The sequence below is a fragment of the Chlorocebus sabaeus genome, chromosome 15 (assembly GCF_047675955.1).
Source record: "Chlorocebus sabaeus isolate Y175 chromosome 15, mChlSab1.0.hap1, whole genome shotgun sequence".
In the NCBI taxonomy this organism is placed as follows: Eukaryota; Metazoa; Chordata; class Mammalia; order Primates; family Cercopithecidae; genus Chlorocebus; species Chlorocebus sabaeus.
The window spans coordinates 6974641-6984701 of record NC_132918.1 but is presented as its reverse complement, the minus strand read 5'-3'; the positions used below and the strand labels follow the sequence as shown (position 1 = coordinate 6984701).

The window sequence follows — 10061 nt, the reverse complement described above, 5'->3', positions numbered from 1 at the left end:
TTGAGGTCCTTTGCTATGCCTGCCACAGTGCCTGTCAAATAGCAAGTGTTCAACACATGTTTGTGGAATATGTCTTGTAGTTCCTTAAGTGGCAAGGCTTCCTATGGAGCTCGTTTACATCTGCAGTCAGGATCCCTGTAGTCACGCCAGCAGGGGAGGTCGGGCCAATGCTCAGTCAAAACTCAAATGGATGACCCTATGTTTTGCTGCCCACCCTGGAGAGAGTACAGGTTGATTCATTGGAGACTAAAGGGAATGCTAGAAGCATCTCAGAGGCATGCACTATGGTCCCAAATGTTTTCTCGTCTTTAAGTCAAAGGGAAATCATCGTTATTTTACTCCATGGTGCAGAATTCATTACCCAAAATGCAATGTTACAAGTATGTGTCAGAAAGGAGACACAGAATACAAGGGCACTGGGGACCAAGGCAAAGAAGAGACAGAAACTCTTTTAGCACAATGGTATACAGATGACTTGGAAGTAAGAGGTTGGGGTGACATCGTCCATAACAAATGGACTTACAGTAAAACACACAAAACAAAGCCAGGAGAAAACATTCTTTTTTTTTTTTTTTTTTTTTCTGAGAAGTCTCACTCTGTTGCCCAAACTCTTTTTAAAGAGAGAGAAGGAGAGTAGAAAATAATATCACCCAGGCCGGAGTGCAGTGACACGATCTTGGCTCACTGCAACCTCCACCTCCTGGGTTCCAGCGATTCTCCTGCCTCAGGCTCCCGAGTAGCTGGGACTACAGGCATGCACCACCATGCCTGGCTAATTTTTGTATTTTTAGTAGAGACACTCTTTCACGATGTTGGCCAGGCTGGTCTTGAACTCCTGACCTTGTGATCCGCCCACCTCAGCCTCACAAAGTGATGGGATTACAGGCGTGAGCCACCGTGCCCTACCAAAAACACATTCTTTTACTGTTAAGTTGAAGACATCATCCAACCTGAGTCCACAAGGGATACAGATTAAAGAAAGGAATTTCTATTCCATTCCGCCCATCTCCAACCACTTCAACTGGCATAAAGTTTTAGTTTTATACTCTAGGACCTTCCCAAGAAGGTCCCCCCTCCTTTCTTACAGAGCCGCCCACTCAATCTTTTTTCTTCCACACCTCTTTGGCTTTAAAAATACTTTATTTCCTCCCACCAGGGCTCTACCTTGAGCTAAGCATCCAGGTGGCTTGTCAATCACCAGCAATATGCATTTATGTTGCTGGACTCTGAAGGTAGCCAACTAAAGAACATAGAGAACCCTTAGTAATTACCTTTCGTCAGGATACAGTATTTATAAATTAACCATACCCGTCATACTGCCAGGTTAACCTCTTGCTAGCATATCTCCTTTATGTCATGAAGCTAAAAAAGCATCAAATTCTTTCCTTACTTTAAATCCTGCTGCTTTCTTATGTTCAAGCACTCCCCTTGTATTTCCTGTGTACACATCTATCTTGCTTATTCAACTGAGTGTAAGGTTGTTTGAGGGAAGAACCGTGTCCCTAATGTTTATTGTAGATTTAGTATGTGCTGGGCCCCAGCAAAGAATAAAATACTTTGGGAGGCCGAGAAGGGTGGATCACCTGAGGTCGGGAGTTCAAGACCAGCTTGACCAACATGGTGGAATCCCATCACTACTAAAACTACAAACATTAGCCGGGCGTGGTGGCAGGCACCTGTAATCTCAGTTACTCGGCAGGCTGAGGCAGGAGAATTGCTTGAACCCGGGAGGCGGAGGTTGCAGCGAGCCGAGATCATGCCACTACACTCCAGCCTGGGCAACAAGAGTGAGATGCTCTCTCAAAAATAAATAAATAAATAAATAAATAAATAAATAAATAAATAAATAGAGTAAAATGGTGAGGAAGAAAAGGAAAAATACCTGAGACATTCTGTGCTTTTATTTCAAGTCCTTAATTTTGTGTATTTTAAAATAAATCCTATATAAGATGCTTGTAAAATAATCTTGGCCATTTTGGCTGCCAAAATCCAACAAAGTCTGAGTCATCTTATTCATTATTTTCATGTGTTAAAAATTCTTCTCCTCACACAGGTGCAGGCTTGCATGTATATTCTTCAGCCAATCTAGACAACTAGTTTCTCCTCTAACTTGGCCTATCCTTTTTGGCCTAATATTAATCAGATTTCTGCTGAGATTATTCTGTGTAACAGGCAACCCGCAAAATCCCAAGAATTCATAAAAACTAGTATTTATTTTCACTCACAGGTTTGTATAGCTGCTGTCATTTGACTGATTTCAGCTGGGCTGATCCGGGCAAGGCTGGATGTAAGCCAGAGCACTTTCAGGTTTGTTTCCACGTGCCTTCATCCCAGACCTCAGGCTGAAGGGGCAACAGTCACCTGAGATGAGCTGTTCTCGAGACAGACGGAAGAAGCTTCAAGAGGGCTGGCAGAACTTACCATGCGTCTTTTGAGGTCTGTACTCACAAACACCATGCGGCTACTTCCACCCACATTTCATTGGTCCAAGACAGTTACAGGGCCAAGCCCAAAGTCACTGGAGGTAAGGGAGCATGCTCCTCCCTGAACAGTTTGGAAAATAAGATGAATATTTGGTGTTTAGTGATCTAGTCTGTCATAAGCCTATCCAATTTTATGTTTACTATTTCATTTGACTGAAATGCCCCTACTATCCACAAACCTACCCATTTAAATCTGGCCAATCCTTCAAGTCTCAGTTCAAATGTCACCTCTTCCATCAAACTCTCTCTGGTGTCACTGGGCAAATATAAGCATTCTTTTTTCAAAACTCCAAAATCTGTATAGCTCTGGAAGAACTGCACTGCAACCCTCTTTATGTGTAATATCCCCTATAAAATCCTAAACACCTTTAAAAAAAAGGTGGGGGATGTAAGCAACTCATCTTTTTAAAACCAACATCGTCTAATGCCTGTAGCATGGTAGACAGCATATGTGACATAAAGAAATTAATATGGGCCGGGCACAGTGGCTCATGCCTGTAATCCCAGCACTTTGGGAGGCTGAGGCGGGCAGGAGTTCGAGACCAGCCTGGCCAAGATGATGAAACCCTGTCTCCACTAAAAATGCAAAAATTAGCCAGGCACGGTGGCTGGCACCTGTAATCGCAGCTACTCGGGAGGCTGAGGCAGGAGAATTGCTTGAATATGGGAGGCAGAGGTTGTAGTGAGCCAAGGTAGGGCCACTGCACTCCAGCCTGGGTGACAGAGCAAGACTCTGTCTCAAAAAAAAAAAAAAAGAAAAGAAAAGAAAAAAGAAAGAAATTAATATGTATGCCTGTGTGTGAACATCTGACTGGAGGGTGGGGGTGTCTACATAAAGGAGAAAATGTAACAGTGATTAAAGATTCCAACTCTGGTATCAGGCAGATCTCAGTTCAAATCCTGTCTTCCCCTGTCCTTGGCTGTGTATCTTCTGGAAACGTAGTCAACCTATTTGTACCTCAGTTTTCTCAGCCATCAAATGGAAATGATAACAATCCACGTAAAAGTTGAATACAGGATAAGCATCTAATAAGGGGGACTATTTTATTATTACCATATACATTATGGTAAAATGTTATTTCTCTTATTATATACAACGTGATGAAACTATTTTTTAAATAAGTACATACTGACAGGGACTAAAAGGGAACATGTGTTAGGGTAGTAGGATTGTAAGTAAAACATCCTCTTTTTTATTTCCTTCATGGATAATATGGTTTTGTTTATGTAATTTAAAAAATTAAACATCTATTTTCCTTGGTGTTCAGCCAACTCCGGGGGGGGACACCCATATGGACCTACCCTGCTCCATAGAAATGACTTTTTGAACAGATGCTCTGTGTCAGGCCCATTATAAATCCTTTTTCTTATTCTCACAATAATCACATGAGGTAAATAATTTGCCCATTTTATAGAAGAGAAAGGTGAGATTCTGAGAGGTTAAATTATTTGTTCAGGGCTCTGCAGTTAGTAAGTGGGAAATACGGGAAATAGATATCAGGCCTGACTCTGAAGCTCAGACTTCCTTCTCCACCCCACATTCCTGTCCAGACTATTTCACAGGCAATTTATAGTGTGAAAAACAAACCAGCAGAACTACACAGATCCTGGCTCCCAGTACCATTCTCTAAAAAACAGGAGAAATGGCTGATTCTAGAACTATAGCAGGAAAAATACAAGGTCAGCCTGGACCATCGTGTAGGGCCAAAAGGTAAGGAAGTACTGGAGGAAAAAAGTTTTGAAGAAGACACACACACATACAAACACACACAGATACAGTTATGTCTAAGGGGCATGAGAGCCAACTGAAAGAGCTTCCAGCCAAAGGTAGAACAATTTGAGACACAAAGTTAAATAGTGTTGGATTATAGCCCAAAGCATAAAATAAATATCCGTGAGTCAATACTGATATAAATAAATGATTGACTAAAGAAATAAATGAGGAAGAATAGACAAGTTTACCATGCAGAAGACTGCCAAATAGCTTGTATGGATACTCCACCCTAAAGGAGGTGAAATATAACTCCTTAAGTACAGACTGCACATGGTAACTTCCTTCAAAAAGCACAGTATGAAAAGGGGTGGGGAAGAGTAACTTTATAGCAGAGAAACCGGACAAACACTACCTCAGCCAGGCAATTAAGGTCAACATCAATAATGACAAGCAATGTTGATAGTAAGTACACTTGATATGATGTCATAAGAATGGCACTTTACCTCTGTAGTTTCCCTCCCAGAACCTCGTAACCCCAGTCTAATCATGAGAAAATTCTGCGGGTTCCCTTAATGAGACATCCTACAAAATTCCTAACCAGTACTTCTCAAAAACCATCAAGGTCATCAAAAACAAGAAAAATCTGAGAAACTGCCAAAGTGAAGGAAACTAAACTGGACAGGATTCTGGAGCAAAAGGAACAGTAGGTGAAACCTAAGGAAATCTGAATAAAAGCATGAACTTTGCTTAATAATAGTGTATCCATATTACTTCATTAATTGTAACAAACGTACCATTTTAACGTAAAATGTCAGGGGAAACAGGGTGGGGTGTATATGGGAACTCTCTGTACTATCTTCGCAACTTTTCTGTACATCTAAAACTATTCTAAAATTAAATTTTTATTTAGAAAAACAAAATCCAGAGCCTATTCAGGCTAAGTAATAAGTAAAAACGAGTTTCAACTCTGGAATTGGCCCTGGAAGAATCTGAAGTACAGGCCAGAAAAGGATTTTCTCGTTTTCTTGGAAAACAAGAAAGGGCCACCTGACAAAACGCTTGCATTCCATCACATTTTAAAGCCGACTGGCCTAACCGAGTGGCTATCCGATGATCCCAAATGAGGAAGTAATTTGCCAAGTCATAAAGCAATCTATTCCATGGTTATCTGATGACATCTATCAAAGTCCCCCCTGTTATCTTTCTTATAGCACACATTATTCACTTCTCTTTTAGAGCTTACCCCTTGTGAATAAGTATTTCAACACTTATCTGCTCAGTGTCTATCTTCCACAGGACACTGGAGTTTTAAGAGGAGAGAAACCTCTTTCCGCACTGTATTCCCAGAACTTAGCAGAGTGGTACCTGCTAGGTGCTCAGTTACTATTTACTGAATGCTTGAATGCCAGTGCAGCCTAGAGGAGCAACGATCAACACTGCTAACTGCGGTGCAGGGAGAATGACAAGCCTGAGCTTTCCGAAGATTGAGGGGCCACTGGGACAAATGTAGCTCTCTCTCAAGCTTACCATCTCTTAGTTCACCCTCCAAGTCACCAAATACAATTATTTCTCTTTTTTTAACTTAAGGTTAGGGGTACATGTGCAGGTTTGTTACCTAGGTAATAATGTGCGGCATGGGGGGTTGTTGTACAGATTATTTCATCACCCAGGTATTAAACCTAGTATCCATTAGTTATTTTTTCTGATCCTCTCCCTCCTCCCACCCTTTACTTCCAGTAGGCCCCAGTGTGTGTTGCTTCCCTCTATGTGTTCATATATTCTCATCTGGGCTCCCACTCATAAGTGAGGACATGCAGTATTTGGTTTTCTGTTCCTGTGTGAGTTTGCTAAGGATGATGGCCTCCAGCTCCATCTATATCCCTGCAAAGGACATGATCTTGTTTTTTTATGGCTGCATTGTATTCCATGGTATTTATGTACCACATTTTCTTTATCTAGTCTACCACTGATGGGCATTTAGGTTGATTCCATGTCTGTGCTATTGTGAATAGTGCTGCAATGAATATACGCATGCATGTATCTTTATAATAGAACAGTTTATATTCCTTTGGGTATATACCCACTAATGGGATTGCTGGATCAAATGGTATTTCTGTCTTTAGGGCTCTGAAGAGTTGCCACACTGTCTTCCACAATGACTGAAATAATTTATACTCCCACCAACAGTGCAAATACAATTATTTCAAAGCCTTTCAAACAAGATCAAGGAGTGAAATTTAACTTGTTTTAATCAGGTCTAGTCCTAGAAAACACTAAAGTTTCCTAAAATGCAAGGAAATTATAAGATCCACATATTTTCTTTTATATGGCTCATCTATGCTCTCAGAACTGAGTCTAGTCCAGGCATCACAAGGAAAACCAAGACCCCTAAAAACCACAGGAAACATGTGGCCAAAAGCACTGTGGGGACAAACCAAAAGCACAGCACAGATTTCAGTAGGGACACCTGGTATTAAGTCTGTCTGGTATATCAATCTTCATTATTATTATTTTATTCTATAAGTGCATTCCAGATCACAGCAAGTCAGTAGTTTTGCCATATCTTTCACTGCCTGGCTTTATGTAAGTGCTGCTAAGAATAAAATTAAGCAGTGGGAGAAAAACATCAGTTTGGTGTCTAAATTTAGAAAACTTGATGAATAAATCTATTAAATCCATCATGGGGAGAGAGAAGAGCAAATCATGTCTTATTGGAAAGATAAAATAAATAGAAAATAAAAGGTGATTGTCTTTATAATTTAGAACAACAGATTTAAATGTACAGCCCCCCCCCCTTTTATTTACAAATGAGTATATTGGTTGATTGTGTTATTTTCATTCACATAACCCTCAACTTGAATTTTTAAAAAGACATACTGTGAGGCAAGAAACCATGCAGAGGATCATTATTGGAGCCCTGAATTCTGTATTTATTGGGGAGGGGAGGACCTTTATGAGATCCTACTTATGTGATATAAATCATCCTCTGAAGATCATGGAAAGCAGGTGCCTAACATTCTGCACTGCAGACATCTGGCAGGCTTTTATCCTCACACTCCACCCTCCCGCTCAACATCTGGCAGCCCCTTCATCCCTGCTCCCCACCCCCACCCCCAACTGCCTCCCAACATCTGCCACACACTTCTCTTAACCTCAGAAGCAAATCCAGTCCAAAGCTCAAAGGCACAATGTTCCAGGGGTGGTGACCTGGAGTTACATGCTGGGTGGGAGTAAAGCAGGGTTTGTTTTTATTTTTTTCCTAAACTTTAAATGAATACACAATTCACTTGGAAGTATGCTTTCATGTCACACTGGTTCTCACTGAGAAGCTTGTTTAAAATTGAAATCCATCGTTACTATGAACCTCTTTTTATAAGTTTTAAATCACCTTGGGAATTGGAGGCCACAATCAAAAAAGTATGGGGAGGAGAATAATTTTATGCTGATGACATGCATCTTATGAGCAGGGAGAATTAATTCTGATTGGGGAAAAATGGACAGAATGCTTGTGGCTTGTCTATGAAATACAAATCACTTAAAGGAGCTGTCTTAAACCTAATCCAAAACGTTTTGAAACCTATTTAAAGAAGTGAGTGCCATTTGAATTCCACATTAGTTTAGAAATTCCTCCTTATGGCACTCACTGGTTTTAGAACCATCTCACTCATAATCTCCCCCGGTTCTGAACAGGAAGGCAACTTCCTAGTTAGGGCTCACCCTGCAGTATTTCTCCTCACCTGAGTAAATCACCCGACTTAATGCTTCCTACTAACACATTTGTATTCCAGCTACACTACTCTGACAGTTTGCTGTTAACCATTTCACGGTATTTACCTTAGGGTTACCTGAATGAGTAAACTCCCCAACTATTTCCTCCCACACCCACTCTCAGCCACCCATACACACATAATTCTCCTTCTCCTACCTTCTTCAGACCAACTCCTATTCCTTTCCTTCGAATGAAGAAATGCTCACTGTTTCTTTTTCCAGGGGAACATGAATAAAACCACATAACCCTGAGTGATCTGGGCACAGGTGACTTCCTGAGGTGGTCCTGGCTCCTGATGAAATAAACATTCCAAACTCAAAGCCACTCTGGGCCTTGGATGGCTGCCAAGATGCTGGATGTATCACAGAGACTCCGCAGGCCAGAGCTCTATCAAAGCATTTTATCATTTCATTACACACTTAAATTAGTAATTACTTCTGGGATATTATTTAGATTCTGTTGCAGTGTGCAATTTCTTGTTTAAAAGTTTAAATATGTTTAGTGACTATTCCTTTTTTGAAATTCCTTGCACATACGTTTGTCTGGGTTTCTTTCCCTAACAATCCTTTATTTTGGTTCCAAAGAATGCTAGAACAAAGAGATACATCAACATTGTTTTCTCTTTTGATAGTTACCTGGAGTAGGGAAATTTTTATGCTTATTAAAATCACAGGGGATGGTAAAGTTAGATTGGAAGTAGACTAGAATTGTTAATGGCCTTTGCATGTTGAAGTTATTATTACCAGGATGATGGTAACAAAAATTAAGTCTACAGGGAGAGCACAACAAACTGAACTGATACATGGTTTACCAGAAAGAGCATGTCAATGGGAGACAGAGGACTTGCCTTCTAGTCCCAGTCTCCGTTTTGTAGCTTTGTGATGTTTGGGTCTTGGTTTTTCTCATCTAGAGTAAGTTTGTCTAAATATAGTTTTCTTAACTTTTAATGTATTATGAAAAAATCTAGAGTAGCTGCAACACTAGAAAGACGGGGGACCAAGAGCAAAGAAAAATCCCTTTGGCTCCAGAAAATCTCCTGGAAAAGATGAAGGCTTATCAATCCCCCAAAGCCATCCAGGCAAAGCAGGCACTTTTGGCAAAGAAGGAGCAGAGGAAAGGAAAAGGGCCAGGTTTAAGCAACTGGAATTATTCCTATATGATTCCTGGCAGCAGAAACATGACAAGGTGAGTCTCAGACAACTAGAAGTGAAACCTCACGCCTTGGAATCACCAGATAAACATTCCTAGGCCTTTGTTGTACGCATCAAAAGGATTGATGGCATGAGTTTACTGGTGCAGAGAACCATTGCAAGACTTCGCCTAAAGAAAATTTTTAGTAGTGTCTTTGTAAAAGTCACCCCCCAGAACCTATAAATGCTGCAGATAGTGGAATGTTGTGTGACCTGGGGATTTCCAAATTGTGTGACCGGGAACTCATTTTGAAATGTGGACAAGCCCAGGTCAAGAGTAAGACCATCCCTCTGACAGATAACACAGTGATTGAGGAGCATCTGGGGAAGGTTGGTGTCATTTGCTTGGAAGACCTCATTCATGAAATTGCCTTCCCAGGGAAGCATTTCCAGGAGATCTCATGGTTCTTGCACCCTTTCCACCTCTCAGTGGCCTGCCATGCCACCAAAAATAGAGTGGGCATCCTCAAGGGGATGGGCATATCTGGCTATTGGGGTAAACACATCAATCAGCTCATCCCCCTGCTGAACTAGACCCAGGTGCCAAACTGCAGGAAATTTTTATCAATGAAGTGGAAGCATGTGTTTTTGGTTTTTTGGGGAGGATTTTTATCAAGTATCTTCAGAGAAGATTATTTCTTGCTTTATCTTCAAAAACTGGAAAGGAAGGTCAAAGAAAAGACAGTAGCTATGTTCATGGCAAGCACCTCTCATCACAGTCCAGTTCCAAGGAAAAATTCCAGCGTTTTCCACATTGGCTGCCGCCTCGTCTGAAATCAGCACATTCCATGGAGGAAGGAATCTTGCTTTGTTGCATCTTCTTTCCTAGGGTTTAATGTTGCCAAATGAGTAACTCTAGCATTTGTACAAGGCTCCTAAGACTACTGCAGGAGCCGACCAAGCCC

General features: G+C 41.0%; 1 pseudogene; it reads left to right on the top strand.

Annotated features, from left to right (window-relative positions):
• Positions 1-382: 382 nt before the first annotated feature.
• LOC119620746 (ribosomal protein uL30-like) lies at positions 383-9690 on the top strand (annotated as a pseudogene).
• Positions 9691-10061: the final 371 nt, after the last annotated feature.